Source organism: Excalfactoria chinensis, chromosome 5 (genome assembly GCF_039878825.1).
Source record: "Excalfactoria chinensis isolate bCotChi1 chromosome 5, bCotChi1.hap2, whole genome shotgun sequence".
Classification (NCBI taxonomy): domain Eukaryota; kingdom Metazoa; phylum Chordata; class Aves; order Galliformes; family Phasianidae; genus Excalfactoria; species Excalfactoria chinensis.
Window position 1 is genome coordinate 43,532,408 of NC_092829.1, and position 27,104 is coordinate 43,559,511.

The window sequence follows — 27,104 nt, forward strand, 5'->3', positions numbered from 1 at the left end:
TCAATCACTCTTCAAGTCTACTCCATATCTCTTGGTCTGCAGAAGCATACTAAGGACCTTCTCCCAGGCCCTTCTCTATTGACAAGACCTACATTTTCCACAAAAGCATAAATATTTCAATATTAATCTGAAGTGTAAATAGCACTGTATGTAACTTTGCCTATTCTTTAAGAAGGCTGAAAAATTCATGACCTTCAGTGCCTACTAATGAAAAACTTCCCTGTATCGTGCACTGCAGAAGCTCTGAGCAAGATGATCACTGCCACCGTTTAATGGAATCAAAGGCCATGCATTAAGGCAGAGAACACACATGTATACATATGGACTCACATACAATTGGCCAGCAACGTACAGATAAGCCTCCAGACAGTATTAGTCAGCAGAACTAGTAGCAGTCAGCACATCTCATTCAGTACATCTAAATGAGAACATTACCTGGGCCTCGCCAGACTTAAACACATCCTGACCACACAGTACATGAGCAGTGCTTTCAAGTCTGCAGTTGGTGAAAGAGCAGCTGAGTCATCAGACTGAAGATCAAGAGCTTCACCTCTCACATGGCCTCCTTTTTATCTTCTGCTGGGTTGGCTAATTATTCCACGCACTTCACACATTGCAGTTTAAACATTAAAATAAAAAGAAGAAAAACAAAAACAAAAACAAAAAGCAAAGCAGCAAACTGAGCAAATAAGCAGAGAAGTGAGAACTACTTAGCAGTACCCATGGCAACTAAACTTCTAAAATTAACTTGAGAGCAATGTAAAAACCTGCAAAGCCAACCTCTACCACTGAACATGAAAAAAAAGGTCCAGACTTGGCATCCAGATAGAAGCCAAGGAGGATGTTCTGATACTGATCTAAGCAGCACTTCCTGGACATAAGATAGTCTGAAAGGCTAGTGTAACTTGATTATTAACGCACAGTCAGAACAGAAGCTGAACAAAAGCAGGGGGACAGATCACAAAAAGAATGAACACTGTTCTAATAAAGTTCTCTAGATGGAGGGGTTTAGTTACTTCATTTCTTTTTTCCTTTTGAAAATGGGCTGTGACCATCAACCAAACTGGCAAGAAGTTTGTTAACGTATACTTCTCATAATAACATTTCATGACAGAAAGAGGCCACTCAGCAAGAACCTGATGTATGGATATCTCTAGGGTCTCCCACTATTGCTGCCCCCCTCCCAACTACCCAGTTACACCTGTTCAGTAAAAGGAGAATCTCACATAACAGCAGGTCTTCCAAAATACAAGGTAAAGGGAGCCCAAGATAATCAAACAAAGCAAGAAAGTGTTTCAAAAGAGAAACCATATTCTCTTCATAGGACAAGGGTGCTCTTGGTATTCTCCTCAAGAGCCATGACAACCAAAAGCATCCTAGATTCGAGCCCTGCTACAAGCAGTGCATCCGAATTAGAGGTGAGAGCCACTCATCTTGTACCACAGCCTGCTCCTTTTCCTCAGTCTCCTAGGAGATATTCCAGTCTTGCCTTGTTCAAGTCACAAACTACTCCCAAAACTGCTGGAAAAGACCAGATTCTGATTACTGTATACAATTAATAAGCAGTACTGTATAGTATTGAAAGTTAAGATGAGAAGTAATCAGTAAATTGTTTATCTATAGCTGGATTCCTGAGGGAAGATCCAGAACTATGGTCTAAAACTTCTATAGAAAGTGTTATTTTAAAAGCATAAAAAACAAACAAACAGAGCAAAGCATAAAAACAAGGAACATAATTGAGAGAAAGAATGTTGTAATGGAAAAGTTAATATCATTGTGGAATTCAACCAGCAAGACATAAGGGGACTCAAAATTAGTCTCCAACAACAGACTCACCTTCACTTCTTTAACTAAACAAAGACTTAACAAGTGAATTTTCTACCAGATATCTTTAGGAACACTGGAAAATTTATGCACAAATGCACAGTTCTGTCTTCTGTAAAGATTAATTGGCATAACAAAAGTCTGAGGTAGGTAAGAGCCATCTTGCATGAGATCTCTTCTCCCTGCCAGTAGGGCAGCACATGCTACCAAGATTAATTCTCAAAGGTCATAAGCAGTTTCAAGTCAAAAGTATGAAGAAAAATACATTTATCAAAGGCCACAGGTGACTTCGCCTTTCCTACTGCAGTCTGACCCTAAGAGTTTAGAATCTAATCTTCCATAAAATGCTGAGCTAACACTGGAATCATTTTAACATCTAGAAGGGGAAAAAAAAATCTCAAACAAAAATTTAAACAGTGAAAAACAGAAGATGAAACATTTGTGTTTTTATTACCTACTACTAAGGGATAGATGATAATTAAGTTACACCATGTTGCAAAACCAATACTGCTATCTTGAATGATTCTAAATCATCAGGCCTGCAAAAAAAATGCACGTTATTTCAATAGAACGCCTGGACAAAGCTGGATGTGGGATGATGTACAGGACAGACGGGTGAAACACATTTTTTACAGTATTTATTCTGGAGGTGGGTGAAAAAAGATGCACACTGCCCAGTGAGAATGTGCCCATTAATTTCTTCCTAGATGCTGTATTAGTGCTATGGACAGCTGGCATGTGAGAAGGATAATAAGGCTTGAAGACATGTGGTGCAGGGTTTATGGAGCCTGCAGAGTCAGCTGTACTTGGCAAGGAAGACTTCTAGCATAAGTTTGATTTAGATATACTGAAAAGTAAGTTTTTAATCAGCTTTTAAATTCAGTCTAATCCTTCAAGGACTATTTTAAGGGATCTGCTTTGTGAAAAAGTGCCAGCGTGAAGCCCGTGCACTGCTTCATGTCTTACTGTAATGAATCCTATCGTTTTCTGGAACTATGAGAAGGAAGAAATGTTGACAGACATGCAGCCCACAAAACATAATTCTTTGGAGACAGTGTCCTAATAATTCAGAAACCCTTGCCAGGAGCTGCTGAAGCCTCACCCAGCCCTCAGCGCCACTCTGCACTGAGAGGTTGGTCACCATCTGCACAAAGAAGAGCAAGTGCTGGATTCTGCATCTAGGATGGGGCAGCCCTAGTTCTATGTACAGACCAGGGGAAAAGCAGCTAGAAAATTTGGGGGTTCTGGTTGCTTGGCCTGAGTCAGCAACGTGTCCTGGCAGCCAGAGGGGCCAGTTGTACCCTGAGGTGCATCAAACCTGGCATTGCCCCCAAGTGAGGGGAGAAGTTGTCCTGCTCTGCTCTTCTGCTGCAGCCTGACCTCCAGCTCTGGATACAGGAGTGGGTGCCACAACATAAGAAGAACATAAAACTATTAGAAAGAACCCAGAGAAGGGCTACAAAGATGGGAAAGTGGCTGGTGGGAAAGACATAAGGAGCAGCCAAGGTCTCCTGGTCTGTGCAGCCCAGAGCAGAGGAGCTGAGGGGTGGCCTCAGAGTGGTTTACAGCTCCTCACAGGGATGCAAGGGGCAGTGCTGAGCTCTGCTCTCTTGACAGTGACAGGGCCTGAGGGAACTGCATGGAGCTGTGTCAGGGTGTTAGGGAAAGGCTCCTTCACCAGAAGGTGATGGGCATGGAACAGGCTCCCCAGGGCAATCGATGGTCATGACCCCACGCTGCTGGAGCTCACATTCCATTTGGAAAATGTTCTCAGACAATGGGTTTGGGCGGTTCCATGTGGAGCCAGGAGTTAGACACGATGACCTTTGTGGGCTTCTTCTAACTTGGGATATTCCATTATGCGACCTTGAGTAAAACCAAAACAAAACAAAAGCTGAGACAGACAAGAGCTGCTATGTCACTCAGTTCCCATCCCAACAGGTACATTACACGTCATCCAGGCACACCTAGCCATCACCCTCCACTGAATGCTGATGCAACAGAAGAAACTAGCAGCAAATCCACCCATGTGAAGGTACATCATGAGAAGCTTTGATTCTTAAAGTTATTCTGACTTACATTATGGCTGTTCAATGAACAACATTTCCTTTCAGCAGCAAGCGTTACAAACTCAGCATACAGCACTGAAATCATGCTGAACTGTGGCCTCAGAAACTTCACTATGATCAAGGTACAGGGGCTCAGCAGATGTGCTGGTTGGTCATAAATCAAACTCCAGATCTTTAATATCAGAAAGGATAAATAATACACATAAAGCAACAGCAAAGATGACAGCAATTGATTGTGAAAGTGGTTACTGCACTGTCCAGTTCAGCTTTCCCCATCACAGGACAGTGAAATCAGAGGGAAAAAAAATTTAAAAAGTGAAGAAAAAAACAAAAATGAAGAAAAAAAATACACAGAAAAAAGCATGCAAAGCAAGGCAGAAAGAAGACAGAAAACAAGCTGTCTTTGAAAGCGAGTGTACAAACGGGATATTGTTAGGGAGCATCTGAAAGGCGTTAACACCAGGAAGAAGAAGATAAACTTGTGCTTTTCATTCTCCGCTAAAATCACACTGGATCAGAAAATATGACACTGAAAGCAGGGAGTTGGAGGGGACTGTTCAAAGGCCGCAGTTGCTAGGAGTTGACTACACAACAGAAAGCTTCTTAGAGAGCCCAGAGGGCTGCTCTGGATCTGATACTACTCAGCAAGCAAGTGAAGAGAACAAGCTTATGCAGTTTGTCTTAGGCAATGCTATAAGCACCCTACTGAACAAGATTAAAATTTAGAATGGTCTGAAAACTGCAGAAATGGTCTGGGACAGACGAGGTGTCAGCGGGGGAACAGGGTGTTAACTGACAGTGAAAAATGCAGCCCCAAACACTACTCAGCTTCAGCAGGGTGTCTCTGCTGATCACACTCAGGGAAACATGTTCAAACAAACAAAAACAGACCAGGAGTTTGAACACTGAAATTGAGAACAACATGAACAATTGGATGTCCAGAAGACACTATCTACCAAGAAAGGATGTTCAGGCTTGTTCAAGTAAGTGTTATAATTAAGCTTTTAACATTTTTAATACAGAAGAATCATGTTTTGGATTTGAAATGAAAGAGAATCAAAATACCTGCTCTGACTAACAATATGAACTTGATGTTTTCAAAAGCTGCAGGAAAACACTGCAAATGAAGGAGAGATCACATCTTTACTTCATACATCCAACTGATTAGAGCTGCTATCGCTGTGTTTGAGCTCTAGTAGCTGTAAGACAACCATGTTTCTCCATGCCTTGTTCTCACTTTGTTTTCTTCTTACCCCGACTGTTCTGCTGGCTTTCTGACATTCCTATACTCCTTTAGGGAGTTTCCCAAAGTTGGATTGTTTGGCTTTTTATTTTTTTATTTTTTTTTTATTTTTTTCCATTTTCTGAAAAATACAAAAAATCCTACAGATTTCAACCAACTTCAAAATCAGGTTGAAATTGAACCACACCATAGAAGGCAAAGCCATACAACAACATTTTATCAACTTCCTAAGCTATGTCTGTAGCTCTGGTGCCAGAGGCAACTTTCCAAGGCAAAGACAATGAAGTACTGCAATAGAGCTCTCCCTAAGGGACTTCACACTTCAGCTCTGGAGACCTTTAAGAGCATGACAGACAGGAGACCAAGGTAGATAAAGCTGGCCATGCTTCAGCCAACAACATTCAAGACATATCTTTAAAGGTCCCCTGTGACTTTTGATAGCCCTATACAGGTATATGCTGGCCTGTAGTCCAAAAACCAACAGAACTTCTACCCCTGCCAACTTAAGATCACAAAACACCCCGCACAGGACCCAAATTCAGGTCATTTCTCCAAGTGACCAGTTTTGCTAAAGCTGTCTTCACAAAAGCAGAAAAATAACTGGGAAAAAAAGAAAAATCTCTACCAGTGAACATAGATCTCCTCATTTAAATAACTTGTTGTATGACCCCATTCTACTGCCAAGTTCAGCAGAAGTTCACTGACGAATCTATAAATCGTACAAGTCTTACAGGCTAACCACTCATTAGCAAAGGAAGAAGGAGCTCATGTCTTCCTTCCATGTTTAAAGAAGGCTTGGATATCTTTCCATTGTGGATGCATTCAGCATAACATTGCAGACAGTAAATCAAGACATTATAGTACCTGGGACTTCATCCAGAACCTTCATTCCTCTTTGTGAAATATGCACTAGAAAAATTTTGGTCTCACTTCAGCAAGTTTTCACATAAATAAATTAAGCAAAATAAAATAAAATAAAATAAAAAATCTTTAATTACAGAACAAAGAAAATTGCTGTATTTAATGAAAGATTGTTTATTCAGCGCTGACAAGCGCAGCCTAATGAATGTGAGAGTGCCAGATTTGTTCTCGCTGGAGATGAAGTCTTGTCTTTTGTCTCCACAGAGACTGTAGAAACATTTATTTTCCCTCTGACCCTGGCTGACTGACTGAGCTAGTCACACTGAATTGTGCAATTCTAGATATGAAAAGCATTTGCGTACAACACGAAAAAGAAAAATGTATTTCAAAATTTGCACTAAGAGGCAGGATTCATAATTATTCATCACTATGTCTAGATAATTATTTTATGCAAGGACAAACAAAGAGGTTTTTGGTAGCTATAGTTATAGGTCACATTTTGCATGGAAAGACTGGAGGCAAATAATAATGATTAGTACAGCTAAGCATAGTTTAAAAGGCCCTGAATTAGCTAATGTGTCACATGAAAATGAACTTTTATTGACAGATTCTTGGTCTAATGTACAGCAGTGGTAAAGAAGGTTAATAGAAAACTGGCTTATCACAAGCAAAGGATATTAAATGTATTGTTGCATGATTCTAAAAAACCCCAAGGAAACCACGTTTGAACTGTAGCATCCTATTTTGGCCAGCTTACTTGAAGACAGACAGAATTAGGTTGGTGACAGTACAGCATCAGAAACAAAGATGATGAATGGAGAAATAGGGTTTAAATATCAAGAGAGAAAAAAAAAAAGTAGGATTTATTCAGCCTTGAGAAAAGATGATTAAGAGGAGACACGACTGAAGTATTTATAATAGCCAAGGGTAATAAAAATTAAGCTCGGTGACTCATTTTTATACTCCTGGGCAGACAGCAACTAAAGGCAACAAGACTAAAAGGGAATTGATACAGGACAAATTTAACAATACATTTCACAGATAGAAGGGTGAATAGGTGAAATAATGTTGCATTACTATATTTAAACAAAAGCTGAGTGATTGTATAGAATTGTGTTTTAGGGAATAACCACATCATCTGGAAGAAGCTTCTCAGAAGCATCTTTTGTAATAGCTGGAACATATATTATAATTTCCAGCAGTAAGAAACAAAAACATTTGCAACATCTCCTTTGTAGTACTATGAAGATAATTACACAACTTCTTTTATACTGTTCCTCCTTCCGAATAATCTGATTTACGTAGAAATCACAAAAGCATTACAGTAATGCAGCAAGATAGGTAAACATACCCTATACGTAAAAAGCAAAGTTTCAACTGCTAAACCAACCCACCTACAGTTGCAGAATTAAACACTGTCAATCAGGATGTGAACTGGGAGTTCTCAGTATTCACCAGATACACTCTTCTCTCCGTACACACTTTTAAAGACACTTATTTTGTCTTTGCTATCACAAAAGAGGCGGCCTTATTGCTTCGCTCTAAAAGTCAACTTGATTATTCTTTCAGCTACTTGGTACTGTCCTCCTCAGAACCCTGCTATCATGCAATGTAAAGCATCCATACACTCAAGGCAGATTGATTTAGCACATCTAAATGTCAGATTACAAACCTGACTAAACGCAAACTAGGAAGAAAATTAAAAAATAACAAATCATACCAGATCCTAGACTAAGTGGGACCATCAAATTATATAGAGGAGAGTGAAAATACAAGCCACACACACAGTTGCTCCTTATGATGCCCTTCTCCTTCACCTTTAATCTTTCAGCTAATTTCCATTTCTGCAGATAAGGACCCAGCAAAAAGATCTCTAGAGGCTAAGGGCCTGACTCGGACCTCAGCATTCCTCAGCACAGCAGCATTATTCCTGCCTCATGATATTAAAGGTCACAATTGTTCCTTGAACTCACACTCACCTGTGCAACACTACATCATTCCCTTTGAACTGTTTAAATACCCAAACAATAAAAATGCAGCTTGCTTTGATCAGGCTTTTCACTCAAGTTTCAAGATTTGGAGAAGCGGGACACAGTGATTATCTGTGATTCATGGAGTAACAAATGACCTTGGAGACCTCTGCATGGAAAAACGAGATCCTAAGAAGTTTTTTTTTTACACACTGTGGGGTGCAACCTCCCTGCCTCAGGAGTTTCACAGCAGTTTTGAAGGGATTAAAACAAAGACCCGCCTCCATAACTAAGCCAGCTAAAAGTTTAATTAAATACAATTGCTTGCTGCGCTTCCCTTCCCCAAACAGCCTCATGCATATTCATCACAATAATTACAGCAAAAAAAACTCCACAACTAATTATGCCACACGTCTCATCTTCTGTATGCCTGGAATTTTTTACATAATTACTACTGAAATTAATTGCAAGTTAGTTAATTTTGCACTTTGTCCTTTCAAGCTTAATTGAAAATTGAAATTTTTCAAACCAAGCCATTCTTGTAAGCATGGTGCTTTTACCTCTGATGGTGCCATACACCAAAACACTCTTCTAATTGCTTTTAGTAACATAATGTAGTATAGAGTACTGTAAACTTCATCATTTAAAGTAAGAGCCTGCTGCCCTAATACATATTTACCATATGCTTCTCAGTTGCGTACTGCTCAAAGAACATCCAACCTGCCCACTGCCACTTGCCATCCTCCACAATCCACCCGCACGCCATCCCCTGAGCCATGAGGTGCCCCGTCAGTGCCACGGTTAGTTTATATCAAGCTCAAAGCCGGATTTTTTTTTTACTGTAGTTCAAATATTATGCCTCATATTTCAAGAGCAACTAATCATTTTGGATGTCCAGTTCAACAAGGGAATCTGAAAAAGGTATCAAATATTACTTCCCTTGAGAAGTCGGGGAAGAGAAAGAATCAAATAGGAAAGCCAAATTTCAACTTTGCTTAGCAAAATAATTTATTGAAAATTTTTGACTTAGCCTTGAAAAATAATTGTCCGGGAGCACACATTCAACATACAATATCAATATCAGCTTTTATAATAACTAAAATAACTGAAGTATTTCACTAAGGAAAAACAAACGACAAAGTCAACCCATCTACTTTCCTTACTTTCTCCAGCCTTATTCTGAAACATCAGTCGGGCTGGGTTTGATCAAATTTAAGCTTTTTCTTCTGTCAAAAAACAACTTGTGAATATCTAACCAGCCAGGAGATTTTCAAAAGGACATGGCAAGTCTGCAAACAAAGCACTTGTTCCTTACTCCTCCACAGTGTCTGTAAGCCATTTACCTAACTCCATGGGTAAATTTTCTGTTATAATCTTTCAAGACTTCACTACAGGAGCCAGAGGAGGATGAGCTCAATAGCAGAAGGCACACTGTCTCCATCAGAAAGCAAACTGCTCTGAAAAGCATGGCTTAGCAACAGCCCCATAAGCAAGATATCACTACATAAAGAGAATAAAGTAATTTTATCAGTTTAGCAATTCTGCAAAAATTCCTGTTGCTCCAACAGGGTAAATGATCTGTCCACAGTGAAATGGTGGCAAAGATCTATACTGCGGGCTATCCTGCCAGGAATGGAATTAATCATTACTGATAACTTCTCTTTCAGTTCTCAAGTGTGAAAACTGGCATCTCCAAAAAGCAAAAGGCTGAAAAGGAACACCTCAGATACAGTATGATGGCAATAAAGATCTCACAAAAAGCCCCCCAAAAACTGATAATAGCAAGTAAATCCAGAATGCATCAGCACCTTGTTGCAACAAAAATCAGATCCCAGACAGTGAGAAGCTGCCTCTTACAGCATGTGTCAATAGCGATAAAGTCTTGAGCAAATATGCTGTATGACAGGACACATGGTCAGAGCAGCCATGGACCCCGACTATAGCAGGAGACAAAGGTGTTTTTGTCAAGTCAGGAAGACACGCACACTATGGTGACTATATTGTGAGAGCTGTCATTATAAAGAAGGTGGAACCTTAATGGCCAAAAGGAATTCCCTGATTTAAAACTCCTGAGTCTACAGCAAATAACGAGCTCCCAGGGTGTGTGGGGAGTAATTAAAATGGTAATTAAAAAGAAAAGCATTGAAAGTCAAGAGCCCAAGAACGCCAAAAAAGCACTTTCGGTAAGCATCATTAAGAGCTACAGTTAGTGATCCCTCACCAGTAAGCAAACGAATACGATATTTGTTCTGTCTCTGTTGAACCTGTGAACTATGTGTGCATTATTAACCAGGAGGTCCTGAATAAACTGGACCCCGCTATAGTGTCAGAAAGCACGGATTTCTGTTTGTTAGATAATTTGCAATTCAATGATGAAAGTCTCCTACTTGTCTACCATGTGTGATGAAAAAAGTGATATAAAACTTAAATACCCAAGCATGCTTTTATAGACTGCCTCCAGTTAAGTACTTTACAACTTTTTAAATGGCAGAGTTCTTTGTAAGCAAGCCCAATATTTTCTTGATTTTCTTTTTTTTTTCATTCTGCTAACGCTTAGCAATGGTGTTACACAGACACACACACAAAAACACAATCAATGACTGGGTGTGAAATCCTTCCAACTTTTATACACTCTGCATCTTTTGTCTAATGAGATTTCTGTGCCCCTATTCGGAATCTGTAAAATACACACTAGGAACATTCCAAGCTAACGCTTATTTTCTAAAGATCTCCCCTTGCATAACTAAATAATGGACTAAGACTCATTTTAAAAACCTCGGGAGAAAAAAAAGAAAAAAGAAAAATCAGATGTCAGCCCAGCAAATGTTGACTGTCATTTATCTCAACTACCCACCATAGTACTTCCACCTTAATTAAATATCAAATCGGTCAAGTAGGTATGCAGATTTAATTACTGCTGCGGTTTGAAATGAGCTTGTTTCCCCTTGAGACCAGCGAAGGTTAGTGGGATGACCTCAGTCTAATGGAAAATCCTCAGTTTGGCAAGTCAATGGACACAGGAATTTGTCCCCACAGGCACAGTTTAAATATCATTCTCAGCAATACACTGCTCCCAAAGAAGTACTGGTCTAACATGGTTAATTCAAATACACCCGAGATCTACAACATCTGAACACCTGATGGAAATAAACAAACAGGACAATGGTAGGGAAATGGCTTGTTCAGAGTTAGCTTTGTCACTTCAGTAAGAGTTGGCTCAATGACAGAAGTCCTGAAGCACACTCAGTTTTGACTGAGATCTTCTCTGCCTCTGTATTCTAACCAACCAGAGCCAGGGGTCCAATCACACCAAGTGGAACAGCCAAAGATCTTGGAGAGGATGGCAGGTACTGCAGCAGAGAGGAAAAAGAAGAGCAAATTGAGGGAATAACTTCAAACCAGAAGAGAGAACGGAGGCAAGTAAGGGACAGAAATGTCTTCAGGTATGCAGCAGCCCTACAGAAGATGTGGAGTCTATGTAGACCTTTCTGTTCACATCAGGGGCTTGAAAGGGACCAAAACCACACACAGCACGACATCTCTCCTCATGTATGTCCTAAAGGGACTTCTAGACTGGCTGTCAGAAACCTGAAACCCACCCCACTGATTTCTAATCCTCTGTAAAAGAAAAAGCTATGTGAGCATCCATTATTTTTCTGCAGCAATGCTTGGTACCAAGAATCTCACAAAGGTCTGTATCAGATGCCCAGAACCTGAATCCTGATCTCCAAAACCAAAGTATTCCATGAAAAGCAGACAGCAACTGAGAAAGTATTTCAAAATATATTCCTCTCACATTTAAAAACTACAGATGTTCCTGAGTATCTTTATAAACCTACTCCAATAGACCAAAAAAACCCCAAAACCATAGAACATACAACATCTGACACTTTCTACATCTCCTGTGGGATGTCAACCAATAGATCAGGTTTTGCAGACTCAAAACTGCATAATTTTTGCCAAACTTCAGTAAAGGAAGGCTTTTGTGCACTTGGTAGTTAAACCACAACGCTTCAAGAACAAGTAGCAAGTGACCATACCCAGGACAATAATTAAACCAGGCCAGAAGTAACAATCTGGAGAGATGAAGGGGAAATCAATGACAACTTCTGTGCTGCACACTCTTTTTAATACTGCATCTTACACAAAGACTTTTAGTTTGACACTCTGCGTACAGAACAAATATTTTACATGTTCTTCACTGCATCCTAATTCTGTAACAGAACTGCAGCATTATGACATTTAACAGAGAAGCAGATTTTTTCTCTTCTCTTTCACCAACATCTGATAGTGAAGTATTGGGGCTGTGTGATCTTATCTGCTCAAGGGAGTTCAAATACAGCTACTGAGTCTACCTAGGCAGTAGGCTGTGGCCTAGCAACAAGAGGTTCACCTGGAAAGAGGGAGATGCCAATTCCAATCTCTTGTCTCTTGCTTTTCTGTGCAGTGCACCATGTAAATACATAAGGGTGTACTTCAGGCAGAGAACACAACATAGCACTGCCTCCTCCAATCCACCTTTGCAGCATACGACCTTCTGCCCATGGACCCTCAAATCCTCTCCTGCCAAGGAGAAAACTGATGGAATTTTTTGCCTGAAGCCATACTGCTAACTGTTCTAAAGCACTGTGGTTTTAATCACCTTAGGATGAGGGCAGCAAGGTGTTTCATACCCTTGGACAAAGATTTGACTGCAACAGTGGATAAAAGGAAAATCAGCTTATCCTGGGTCTTTCTGAGGCAAGTGGATGCAAATGCTCAATTTCTGGTGGAACTCAATCCTGTTTGTGCCTGTCGGCCCTCTACCTTTGGGAGGCTCTGGTAAACAAACTCCTGCTGGGAGCAACCCGATCAGACAGAGGCCTGAAGCCCAAAAAGAAGCAGAGCACTTCACCTGCATTAACCTATGTAGATTTTTAATATATTAATTTTTTTAAACAACTACTCTCCACACCTCAGTGGCAAAGACTTTTCAGGCACGCATCCTTCTCATTCTCTTGTCTCCACCACTATCAGCTGTTAGTCCTAAACAACAGGGGACAGATCAGCAACAAACTTTCTGTCTGTGCCTTTGGCATAGTTTTTACACATAATTCTTCATTTGCTTACTAGCTGCTCACTGTTTCTCTGCTAACTGGATATGAAGTATTTCACTTAATGAACTGTACGTCTTTATTTAATGATCCATTATATTGCACTGCGTTTTTTATAATGGGCTGGCTGAAAAAGAAATTCCTTCGTTGCGCAACCCGAGGCTAACACTTTCTAAACTAAGAGAAACATCCCTCAACCTGAAGCCCAACAGGCAATTTTTATCTCTTCTATTTACTTATATTCTGTGAATGCTGCCATGGCAATAGATTCAATGCTGGGGCTTGTGGTGTATGATAAACATTTTAAATACTACAAGTAAATGCTTTCTTTTCCAGCAGAGGCAAGCTGCTATTCATTCTTCCATTGTATACTGTGCATTTTTAACAGTTCATGAGGTCATGTCAATAAGCCCTACCCCAGACTTTATGGTATAGAAAAATTAAAAGCTGTCCTGGGCAGATGCAAACAAGTGCTTTCCCTTGTTTAGAAAGACATTCCAATCCAGGTTGAAAAGTAGAAAACAGAAGATATAGACATACACATTGAAAGTCCACTATCTATTACTTAAGAGCATTTTGACAGGAAGAAAACACATTCCAGTAACAAAGGCACATGCAACCAATGCAGCCTTGACAGCATGTTCCTTTTGAGTTTTCACTTTTGTTTGCTCTGGTCAAACAATTAACCTGCTCTGCCAGCTATAAAGCAACTTTCTCCCCCTTCTAGTTAGTACAGCATTAAAAAACCTGCACTCTTCTGTGGGAGACCCAGAGCTGCTGCCCAAGCTTAACTGTTCTGCCTCGGGGTTATGCTGCACATTTCAAATTGGAAAGCATTTAAGCTAAAAGTAAGTCTTAAGTTTATGATCCTGTTGGTTTTTAAAAGCTAATGATATGTGCTGCTTACAGCAAACTTCAAGCCTGGTGGGAGGCATTTTAATTAATGCAATTTGTTCAAAAGAAAAACAAACGCAATTCCCCCTCATCTGTCAGCCAGCTGTACTGCAATCTGAGTGCAAGGAATGGAGAACAATAAAGGCAAGGCTGTGCAAATGATCAAGACAGAACTGGGGCTTGATAAAGAACAGTACAAATATAAGTCAATTTCACCAAGTCTTAGATAGGAAGATTTGAGTTTTGTAACATCTACTCTTTGTCAGTTTTACATTTTAAGCAACTTATCTGGTTTCAGGTTAATCTTTCCTAACAGAGATTAGCAATTTTTAAATAATCTTCTCCAAGGAATGTTCTTTAATTGCATCACGCCACGCTCTACACTGTGAGAGCTCCCAAGTTCAGGCACAGGAGAAAAGCATGGAAACAAACAGGGGAAAGAACAAAGACAAGAGTTTCTATAGCAGAAGCAGCTGTGAGAATTCCTTCTTAGTCCCCAAAGATAAACTCACTCCAATCAGGGGCCTCCAATTAGCCTCTAATCTGATACTGATTTTAATCTCATTTACACAGTATTCATTACAGCAATACTGGATGATTTGCTAACCATTTCAAATGGAGCACGTTACACTGAGCTAAGGTCCTTAACATTTTGACGATCCTAATATTGATTCCCCTAAGGCAACGAGTCCTGGAGAATTCATCTCAGTGACATCTACAAAGCAATTTCAACTACTTATGCATTTCTTTTATTTGTTTTGGTTTTTTGAGAACAACAGCAACAACAACAAATCTCAGTTGGCAAGTTCTCATAATAAATACAGTCACACTGATCAGTATTTGCTAAGAGTTTCACGTTCAAATATAATTCACACTGAACTGCAAAGATTTGCCGAAGCTCAAAATGAGACAGACATCTCATTTTTTCAGATTTCTGTGACTGTAAGTTTAAGATACAGTGCTGTTGAAGTAAGACAGCCTCCATCTGAATGTGGTACCAATTTTGTAGCCTAGAGGTTAGCTAATAGTCCCTAGATTGGACATGGGTACGAGAACAGAGAGACACTGGTAAAAATCAATCCAGATCATGGAAGAGAAGCAGCTTCTTTCCTTCCTGCTGTGATCAAGCGATCCAAGAGCTCCAACCAAATAAGGTGAGGTATACAGATGTGCAATGAGTTTAACTTACCATTCCAACAGCAATGAATTACTAGACAAGTCTTCACACACACAAACCTACACAGTTCCATTTACCTTTGCCTTAGGGCTCCATTTTTGCAATGCCCAAGGCTTGATTCTATCTTGATCAATGTTTAATTTTGGAAGAATGAGGAAAAGATTCATCCAGTTCTTCTCCACATGGCATACAATTTCCCTAGACCATGAAAAGAGTGATTGAAGAAAGGCAGTATCAAGGTCCTTTTTCTCCCCTCAAAATAAAGAGGTGTTATTGCATGCAGCTCTTCTAATTTAACTAAGGTACAAGGAAAATTGTGGGGTACTAAGGAACAGTGTGAGTCTGCTTACAAAGAAAACCATTAAGTTCAGCATTAATGAAATCTTTTTTTATTGTTTCTCCTTTTTCCATGCCTCTACAGTCACTGAAATGAATTCATGCAAATCTCTCTACATTAATCACAGCCATTTGAAAGTGTGTCCACCATGCAGAAATACAGCAGTAGATAACCACCTTATTGTTCACTGACTACTATACATTTTAATAACTGTTCCGATCTCTATTCTCACTTGGCCTTCTCTGTTTAGAAAAGCATACTCAAAGGTAGTGACCCCCTCACCTCATACAATATTCTGGCCTGGGATGCTGAATTTTCCATTGTTTGGCCTCTTCTTTGAGCTTACAATTTATAGCGGTAGAGATCGTACACAGGTCACTCTGAAAGCAATGCCTCCTATTTATTTCCATGGAAACTACAATAGATACAATGAGCACAATAATACTAAGTGATAGAGCAAATTATCAGCTACAGAACAACATTTTTCAACATAGTCATCACCATGAGCTATAAATTTTTGCCAGTGATGTTCAAGAGCTCTTCATTTCATGGAGTTACAGCTGTGCAAAACTGCCCAGAACATGACCTGTCTTTCATGCCACTGTTGCCACTGCTAAAATGCATCACCCACCACCTCACTGTGCTCACATCCATTGCCTGGTCTCCATCAATGCTCAGTAAGCATTGATGAAATGTCAGTGGGTACCATTTCTTCCCCTCATGGAGGAGTTCAATGACACAGCTTTGCTTCATATACACTTCCATGCCAGACACCATTTTATCCGATTACCCCTCAGCTGCCATCCTTCACACAGCAACAAAACTGAACAAATACTGGTCAGAAGGTTCAACCTCTACTGCCTTACCACCAATATCTGCCTCTGACATCATGGGCCAACATAAATAAAAAAACAGGGGGGGAGTGCATTATTTCTGAGCATTCCTCCCTCACATTTACTTAATTATGAATCACTGATAGGTTACAAAATGATCAATGGCAAATTTGGGTAACTTGTGGACTTGAACAGAAACAGTAAGTTGCACTGAATATGGAATTCACATCAATGAATGTGTTTTATATACTAATGCTCTTCAGTATTTACAGAGGCATATAAACTTCAGAAGTGCCTTCAGAACAGAAAAAGCCTTTTCATTCTAATGGCTGCAAAGTATCCTTTCAGACTCAAACTTTTGTAGGTGGCATAACAAAACAGCTTCCTCTCACACATAGATTAGAAACATAATTAGGAAATAGAAGCTGATATTTGTGGAGCTGAATTGACAGTGAGCAGGAATAAATTCTCAGACACACAGCCTCCAACATCACAACATCAAGCAGTGAGTCTGATCCCTGGGACCTCCATGATCTTTGCATTACCCTCCCCAAACTTCAAGGCCTTTGTTCCAAAGGGGTGTTTTGCCTTAAGGGAAACAGGCTGGCAGGTACATAAACTGCATGAACGTGATCATTATCAGCAGACCAGAGACGGGCTGAAGAGATGGGATCAGGAAAGACAAGACCTCCCATCAGAGGGCTGAAGCACCTTTCCTATGAAGAAAGGTTGAGAGAGCTCCTTTGTTCAGCCTGGAGAAGAAGAGAAGGTTCCAGGGGGACCTCACTGCAGCCTTTCAATATCTAAAGGAGGGCTAAAAGTCGGAGAGGGACTTCTTACAAGTGTATGCAATGACAAGACAAGGGTTAACAGCTTTACGCTAAGAGTGGGCATTTAGATTAGATATAAGAAAGAAATGATTTACTGTGAGGTAGTAAGGTAGCAGCGCAGCTCCCCAGAGGAGCTGTGGATGCCCCATTCCTGGAGGTGCTCAAGGCCAGACTGGAAGGGGCCCTGGGCAGTCTGATCTAGTGGGTGATAATCCTGCCCATGGCAGGGGGCTGGAGCTTAGTAATCTCTACAGCCCATTCCAACCTAAACTGTTCTATGAAAATCATTCTGGAGAACACTAGACACTTCTTTCTGCTCTTAATTACAGTGAGATTCCTCCTCTGCTCCTGTAAGAAATCAAAAGCTATATTTTCCAATTAAAAAAACAAACAGAACACAGTGCATTCTTTGTGCTACTGCTTGTGTTTATTTCACATTTTGTCCCTTCCCCACTGATTTACAGCTAAAATTTCTCTTTTTCTACATCACTGACTTCTATGAAGAGATGCCCTGGATATTGCAAAAATACTGCTAGTGCATCCTGTTATTTCAGCTAACAGATATTCTTCTCTTCAAGAAGCATGGTGGATTTAATTAATAAAGGCAATCTTTCTAAGAGCTTTAGTCTGCCTCCCCAACACACACCAACCTTAAAATGAACAAACAAACCAAAAGCAAAAATCAATTCAACAGAAAAACTGAAAGACCACGATGAAAACTAGGAATAAAAGCATCTAGACTCATTAAAACCATATGCCAAGATTAGCACAAAGATACCTAAGCTCTTCAGACAGAGGAACCGATAAATCTCCCACCAGCTAAAGCAAAATATAATGAGATTAACTGATAAAACTTCCCTTCGTTGTTACACACTTGCACAGTAGAAGCAAGAGTAACTAAGTTATGTTCTGATATTCTGATATCTTCTGATACTTAAATTTACCAAACTGTAGGATATTAAATGAAAAGGTATAAATACTTTTACTAGATGAGAATAAAAGCCAGAGATCAAAGGCAGTATTCTGAGATCAGAATATAGACATGTACTTAACAAATATCCTTGCCTCCGCTTTTTCTTTGTCCCCATACAACTCTAACATGTCAGCTTCCAGGAACTCAAAGGTGAATTGGGTCTTCTGTACAAAACCGTCTCCTAATTTCTCAAGGGGATTAACAAGGGATAAATAAGTAATGCCAAAAACAAAGATAAAAAGATTAGCATCAGACTGTATTGATCAGAAAGGGAACTACATCTTTTCTTCACTTCAAAGAGCTGAGTGATGCTGGTGATTCCAAATAAAGACAGACCCCCTCTCACACATGCAGCAGTTAACAGCAATTCTCTTTATCAGAACTATGCTACACAAAATGCTGTCTTTTGGGAAACTCCACACAAGCAAGTTTCATGCTCCCAGCGAAATGATCTACTAGCAGAAGCAGAATTCGAATCAAACTCTAACACACACACTTGGATTCCACTGGATGAAACATCATCACACTCCAACACACCCTGCTGTGGGCACCCTGGGAAGCTGCATGCATTAACACTTAGCCTTTCTAAGTGTATACCCCGAAGAGACATGAATTCCCAACTTGTAGTTCATTAACTTCTTCACAAACAGTGTTAGAGTGACAGAATCTTCCTGCCCTGCTGGATACTAGAAGCCCAGGCATTAATGCTCAGACAGTAAAATGCATTTGATGGTCGTTTTAAAACCACCGGCACAAACACATTCAGATTTCAATGCAAGATATTACTATCATTCATTTAAGAAAAAAAATACAGATTTTTCTCATTTCTGAGAAGTCTTGGTCTATTTGGATAGTAATTTCTTGCTTTGCAGCTTTTGTAGATACTACAGAACATGCCACTAAAGCGGACAGAGATATAATCTTTCAGTAAACAGGTAACTCACTGCAAGATGAGGATATCGCATTAGGGTGCAAACAGCGTTAGCAGAACAGCATGCCTAGGAGATTTTGCCTCGGTCAGCACAGAGTTGTCTGCCTACCTGCAACAGAGTTGCCTTTCTTTTTTTTTTCCCCTATTTTTTAATTACTTGAAATTACAGCTACTCTTTCAAGCTTAAAATTGCATAAATGAGTCCCCTCCTCTCCTGAAGCTTGTAAGAGCCCTTATGGACAAAGACAAAACTATTCTGCATGTATGCAGGCAAAAATAAGTCATTCATGATGGTTACAAGCAGTAAGAGATAATCAGTATATCTGTGAATGGCCATGAACAAAACTGTTTTCTACTAACATATCAGTATAGTATTAAAAATAATTTATGCTGCCATTTGAAAACACTGTAATTCAAATAATAAATCTTTTAAGAGCCCATGATGAGATGTATACAGTATGTTTATCACCTGTCATTTTTCCCTAACAGTTAGGAAAGGAGTGCAAATGCACTGATGTTACATCTAAAAACACAGCTTCGTTTCAATAGATCACGCGGGTGATACGTGCATGTAAAGAAGCACAGCCACGGTCTTCCAAAGATTAAGTGAAAGTCAGCTGAAGACTTGCATCACGGAAATCTATTAACTTTGAGAGAGAAGCCCCCCTCCTTAAAGAGAATAATGATCAAAGCACTGTAGTAGTTGATAAAGGCTGGATTTTGCTATGGTAGAAAAAATATTGCTGCAACAGAACAACAGCTTCCCACAGCTGCATACAACCGAGCTGCATACGGCTGAGCATTAGTACAGCTTGTACTGCCCAACCGACTTCAGAGCTGTGGATGCCCACATCGCTTTCAGGAAGAACTCTTCTCTGTCCCTGTTCTAAGAAAAGTTTAGAAGTGTCAGCGGGTTGGCAGGTCTATGCTTTGCTTGCATCTTTGTTGGACAGTGCAAACATCACTCTTGCTTTCGCTGACTTCTGTCACTCGACAAACACTGAATAAGTACAGCAACACACGGATTCAGAGACATTAATAAACCTGGGATATATAGAGTAATCATCCTTTAACAAATAGCTAGAGATAAGTGCCAAGCAAATGTGAGTCAACCCTAGGATACATTGGTTTTGACTTCTCAGCATAGTATTCAAAATCCATACCAATTAGACTTTCATAGCTCTTGTGACATAGGAAAAAGTCTTAAGAGAACAATCAATAAAAAGTTTATGTGAAATCCAAGTGCGTCCTTGGGAGATGAAGCAGCAATACTCCCGTTTTAAAAACTGGGAAGAAAAAGGAAAAAAGAAAGAAGTATCAAGGCAGAAACTTGCTGTAAGTCTCATAGAAGGATCACAGATGATCAAGGAAATGCATTCTGCGTTCAATCTCTCTACCTTTTGATTAGGATGGCCCAAGTGGCAAGGATGCTTTTTTTGATCTTGATCGCCTTTATGATCTGTGGTGACAATTAGAGCTATGCCAAGAAGCCTACTGACAGTTCACCCTTATATTTATATTCTAGCTACAATATCAGGAAACTATTTTTAAAAATAAAAATGTCATCTTCCTTGCAAAATCAGTTGCTAACAGTGTGGATCCTCTTTTATCAACACTGAGGAGCTGAGCACCAAGGCAGACCTCCCCAGACACAGCCAGTAAGCATTCCAAGCCCCACTGCCAGGTGGGCAAGTGCTGAACCTCACAACAGGCTCTGTGCCTGCTTTGGAAGAAGCCTTTATTGGGCCAAGCTCCACTGTACTCCTAAGGAATGCTTCCTGCCACAAAGAGCCTGCTCTACCGTGGAGGATCATTACCGTATCAGTACAGAGGCAGATGAGCAGGAAACACATCAGTGACAGTTCTGTGCATCAACAGAGCAAATGGCTGCACTGGCAGAAGAAACAGATATGTTCTCATCTCCTTTGTCACTGGTCTAAACCACAAACCACGACAAATGCAGAAACCATAACAGACAGGAGAATTAGGGACAAAGAACTGGCATTACATCATTGTTCTTTACATCTCCGAGGGTTAGGAAGGTTCTTGTTTTTAAGAAAGATGGACCACTTGAGATCAGCACAGCAGTAAATGAAACATGCAGGGAATATCTGCTCACCTACACGGCTTCGATATCCTTTCCAGACTAGACAGATCTAGCAGAGCAGCTGTATCCCCAGTGCAGCTCTCAGCAATGCAGGCAGTAATATGAAATCAAAATCATATTTGCCATATTACACAAAGTGCTAGTTTGGAATAATATTATAGTGAGGAAATTCATTGAAAATGAGCAAGTGACGGGTCTGAAGACACCACAGACAGGGTTGGAGAGTGATCACCTGGCCTCCTTCAGCTGACTAAATGCAGTGTTACAGCCAACGAACCTGGTTGTGTCGGTGCTGTTTGCTGCCCCAGCAGCACACAGACCGACCCTAAACGGATGATTCTGGAATCATAGACTCAGACCAACCTGGGAAAAGATGGGTTAAAGGAAAGTGTTTAACATTCATATCTCATCCAGGGGAATATAAATTAATTCTTTGGGCTGGAAAGCAGAGAATTTTTGTGCCTTGAAGGGTTTATTTTTGTGGGCTTTTTTTGGTCTATTTTTGTGTGTGTTTGTTTTTTAAACTACCAACTACTTTTAGCAATTCTACTGTAGTTCAGAGACAATATTATCCCTTTCCATCTGGAAAGGAAAGAAAGAGAGGGTACACACATAATCAGAGCTACAAAATTTGTGCAGTTATGCCAGTGTGTGCAAGGAACTAATAGTGTCAAACAACAACTGACAACAAGTTGAATGTTAACCTGATATAATTTCACCCCCATCCCACCTGCCCCACACCCATCAGAAAAAGAAAAACACACAAAAGCCCTAAAAATATTTAGGAGTGCATTCTCTGGATCATTAATAATGTCTACAAACATCTTTAGTCAGCAGCTTTCCTTGACACAAGAGATCCATTCAAAAAGGCAAGCCAGCCTCCCACTAAGTCCTAATCAATAGAAAATCCACATGCTACAGAAACATCTCTTGGCAATTTAAACAGCCAGTGCTTTGAACATTTGAGAAAGCATTGTAGTAGGGGAACCAATGATTCAGTGCCACAAAGCTAGGGAGGTATGTGAGGAGGCAGAGCACAGAAAGAAGTCTAAAAGACTAGTCAGTGTTCAAGCTGCACGTTATCGTGCCTCTCATATGCACTTTTTACATAGTTGCTCTGAAAACTCACATAAAGTATGTGCTTCCTTTGGAAAAAGTGTCTACTTGGCATGCAAGAATCAATCACGTGGTTACATATTAATAGACAGAAACAGAATGCCCTGAATGCATCTGATTATAGTAATGGGAACCAGAAGGGAAAACATCCTCTGGAGTGACAGAGGAGATGGCAAGTTATTCCAATAGGAAATCAACTCCATTATTCCAGAGTTTTCTACCTGTGGCCTAAAGAAAAATGACCTTCCCTTTGCTGTACTATTTTAAACACAAACCAAACTCAACATTTATGTGATACCATTGGTAGCAAAACAGAAACTGTAAGTATAGACGGTGTAACCCTGCATGGCACAAATATATTAAAGATTGATAGCACAGTCACACCTAGCCAAAATAGAACCAAAAGATTTCTTTACATTTAAAACACATCAGTAGTTGGAAAAGATGACCTTAGAGGACTTTTTCAACCTTAATGGTTCTGTGATTCAGTGATTAGCTGTTGCACTGGTACTAGCAGAGTAGTGTTCAAACCACACTGCCATAAAGGCAATGCAGAGATCATATGGAGTAATCATTGAGGTACTGCACCACGCTGTAAGCCTTCTCCTTGCACTGCAGAGTTACATACACACATGAAAATGAAAGGATTTGTTTTAAAAAACAGTCAATTCTACTTACATGTAACTTACTAAATACTCTGGAAAAAAAAAATAAAAATAAAAATCAAACTACGTCTTCTAGTGCTAGGAAGTCCTATTTTCCATTTCCATGGCATAACAGACACATGGAAGAAGGTTCTTCACTGACAAACAAAACTCTCTAGCAAACACCTCACCTCTCATACACAGCAACCATCCCACTTAAGGGTACTGGATTTTTGTTGGTGGTGAGTTTGTTTGTTTTAAAAAAATCAAGATTGCTATTGTTTTACACAGAACATCATCCTCTGCAAACTCCAAACTCATAACTCATGCTCTAAACAACAAACAAACTTTTTAAGGTTGAAGACACATTAACTAACAAGTCTTGAAGTATAGTCTTGAACCACCTGCCTATTAAGTTCCCTTCCTTGCTGTGAAAGGCTAGAAGGAATTTATTTTCCCAGAAGGATGGGACAAGTCTGCGTACATTATCTCCAAAGCATCCAACAGCATTCACAAGAGGTAATTCTGGCAGCATGCTGCAGCTTCACAGGAGCACACTGCTCTGCAAATGCAAACAAACCCTTCTGGACCCATGGTTCAGCTCAGCTGCCACCTCCTGCCCTCAGCAACATTGCCCAGTAGCACCATCCCACCACAGCTCAGCCACAGCATACCCACACAGGGAACCCAAATCTTGCCCTTCAAGTTGCTGTTGCCGCTTCTGAAATGTACCACCCACCACCTCACTGTGCTCACATCTACTGTTTGGTCTCCATAAATGTTCAGCAAACAGCAATGTATGTCAACAGGTACATTTTTTTCAATGCCACACCTTTGTTTCATGCTTACTTCCATGTCAGACACCATTCTGTCAGATGGCCTCTCTTGCCATCTGTCACACAGCAACAACATGTAATGGAATAGAGGCCAGAAATTTCGACCTCTGCTGCCGTAACACCAACATCCACCTCTGAAGTTGTTGGCCAACACAATAAAATAGGAGGCACTGCTTTTGGAGCAGCCAGGGGAGAAAAAACAACCACTTGGTAGACTTTAATGAGACTCCTCTTCTTTTTTGGTAGGCCACCTACCTGAAGAGGGAACACCCTGCAGGAGAGCTCTGGGCATTGAGGTACTGAGGTTTTATTATTTTTCCTTAGACCAGTCAGAGCTGCAAGTTCTTGGGAAGCAAATTCCTCTCCACGCATTTTCTCCAGAAGCACAGCTTCACACAACATGTGCCTTTTCTTCAGGAAAACTAGCAATTAAGGCAGCAATCCGCCAAGCCTCAGGAAAACGCATACAGTGCTGTGCATACAATGCAATGTGGGACACTGCCTCATCTGGCAAACACCACTGTCAGACAGTCAGATTCGTTTGTTTTATACTGTCAAGGTGCCTCAGAGTCTTAAAGATTAATTATAAATCAAAGCAACACGACTCTCTTTCAACAGAACAGGTAGTTCTGCCTAGCTTCTGCACGATGCATCCCATGCAGTGCTCTAGACAGACGCTTATTCTCATGGCAACTGCTCAAGTTAAAATAATAACAATAATAATGCATTTACATAATGAGATTGTGAGATAAACTCCTGGAAACCAAGAATGTCAAAGTTAACCGTCAGCTCTTTGTCAGTGCTAATGATGTGCACACTGGCACGTCTGCGAGTGGGCAACAATCATCTGCAAAATGAAAAAACCACATTAGCATTACATTTTGAATTTTCTATGTCTTGCTTGGGTTGCACATTTAATTACTTTTTAATACAGCCTTCTTGTCCATTTTCTGGAAAGGAAAATGAGCGTCGTGAAAAACGAAACGTATCCGCAGAACTTCATTGCTTAAGCCAAGTAATTATTGAAGCTGCTATAGTGTTTTGAAACCCGCACCTCAAGTAATCAAATGCTGCTTTAAAGAAGCTGTTCTTGATATCTGCGAATGCAGTTGCCACAGTAATTTGCTCTCAGGCTATTAGCTTGCTGGGTCTTGTGAGTCAAACACACGATTAGGGCAAATGAGTCTTCTGAGGTACATGTGACGGTGTGAAGAGAGAAAGAATGGGAAGGGGAAAAAAAACAACACTACTGTAAACAGTAGAAATAGGAATTCAGCAAGTTACACGCCTACTTCTTCTATGGGAACATAGCCTCACCATCTCACTAGAAGGATCTTCCCTTTCTGAATGGAAAAATACCTTTCTAACAAGCAGCAACAACAGCAAGTTTTAAGAGAAGCTCACATGGGTAAGAAACAAGGCAAAGACTCTCAGGGAATTCAGTATTTCGCCAAAGAGTTCTCCCTACCTACCTGGCTGAACTCTCTCTGATAACTTCTCGTGCCCACACACCCACAGCTTCAGAAGCTTCTGCTTAACATTCTAGTATATAGTACCAGTAATTACACATTTGTTAAAATCCATCAGCTGCTCACCAGCTGCACAGAGATGAAGCAATGAAAAGCAGAGCCAAGAGCTACAGGGATAGGCACAGCTCTGGGTTGTGGGGACAGGTCTGTGCCCACCCCAGGCTCTGGGCATGTGCCTATTTTTCTTTGGGCAGCGTAAGGGGGGGTGCACAGAGCCCATTAACGTGCCAATCTGCTAAAGCAAGCAGCATTCCCTTCAGCCTTCTCCATTCTCCTTGTTATAAAAGGCTCGGCAATGTGGCACCAAGTCTTCTTGACACTTTCAAATGTAGCTTGTGGGCCTATCTGCAAAAATGGGATCTGATGAGATGGCCTGAAAGCAAAACAAATGCCAGCAGGTAGCTTCAGTTCTGAAGAATATGACAGCTCACTTGCAGAAGTGGCACTTTGAAGTCTCACCAAGGAAAATATCTTTAAAATATATTAAAGAACAAAAAAGCCCAGAACATTTTCCAAGCTAATTAAGATACTTAACACTGTTCTTAAGCAGTATAAATTCTTTGAAGCTGCAAATAAACTGCTCTGCAAAAGGAACTGCCAGAGAAAGCGATATTTATAATGCACTGAACAACGAGGTCCCTCAAGTTGTAATACACTTTTTTCAATGTTTTTTGTTTTTCTTTTTTAACAGTATTTATAAAATTACGTCAATGATATCATCCAGGTTTGAAACGGAAACAGACAAGTCAGCAGGCAGACGGATCCAAGTGTTTTTTAAGCTGTGACAGGCACAGTTTCAAAGCAGCAAAAAAAAACCAAAACAGAAGTAAAAACATAAAAATAAAAATGAATCAACAACAAAACCCCCACGCAAACGTTATCCTCTTCTTCTCCTGCCCTCCAAAGGAAGGTTTCCTCCTAGTCAGATCTGCTTTCTGGATCCCTCACGCACAATTTGGTAAGTAAAACATGTTCCATTTTTATACAGCCTGAAAGCACCCAAGAAAACAGATAGTGCTGAGTACTTGCTGGGTTTGCTGCAGTGCCAGTACCTTCACTTGCAGCGTCTGGCACTGGAGCAATTCAGCCACTGCTGGGTTACAAGGGTATGGACCCTACTCCCCTCAGCATCACCGTGCATGTTGCTGAAGAGGGCTCCAGCTAAGGGACAGAAAAGGCAAGGTCACCTGGACTAATGGCTGGATTCACATGATTTATCAGTCACTGGCCCTATGAGAACCACCCTAAATCAGATCCATCCACAGGGAGGGGAACTAGTGCCAAAAAAGAATTAAAAAGAAAGAAAAACCTTATTTGAATGCTGTTTTGAGTTCCAGAGATCAAAAAGCACAAACAGTGTAATAAATTAAGTCATAACATCTGCATCCCTCCTGTATTCTTCTGAAATGATGCACCTATGCAAACACATGAGACTTGGAAAAAGAAAAAAAAAACCAAAATATTAAATGCAGAGGGCAGGATGAGATTGGGACAGTATGAACTATACACAAAATATTAATGGCAAGATCCATGCTTAAAGATGAAGGCATACAGCAAGAGCTTAACGGCTCCCTAATGACAGAACATTCCTGAATTCAGCTTGATCTCACCACTTTAAAATTATCAAGCCAGAAGACATGCCCAGCACTACCTGATTCTATCTCAGGATAAGCAGAATCTTCTTGCAAGAGTTATTTAGCAAGCCCATGCAACAACGAGTCCATGAGATGGTCATGAACATTGCCTACAGAAAGGTGTTAACACAAGGTTCACTGCACAGTTTACAGAAAGAGCAGATGCATATCAGTGTGGCACAGAGCTCTCTTTAATCTCAACA

At 40.3% G+C, this 27,104-nt stretch overlaps 1 protein-coding gene across 5 annotated transcripts in view; it reads right to left on the reverse strand.

Annotated features, from left to right (window-relative positions):
- LDLRAD3 (low density lipoprotein receptor class A domain containing 3) overlaps positions 1 to 27,104 on the reverse strand; it is a 109,441-nt gene that overhangs the window by 12,146 nt on the left and 70,191 nt on the right. The gene's annotated exons all lie outside the window — the stretch shown is intronic.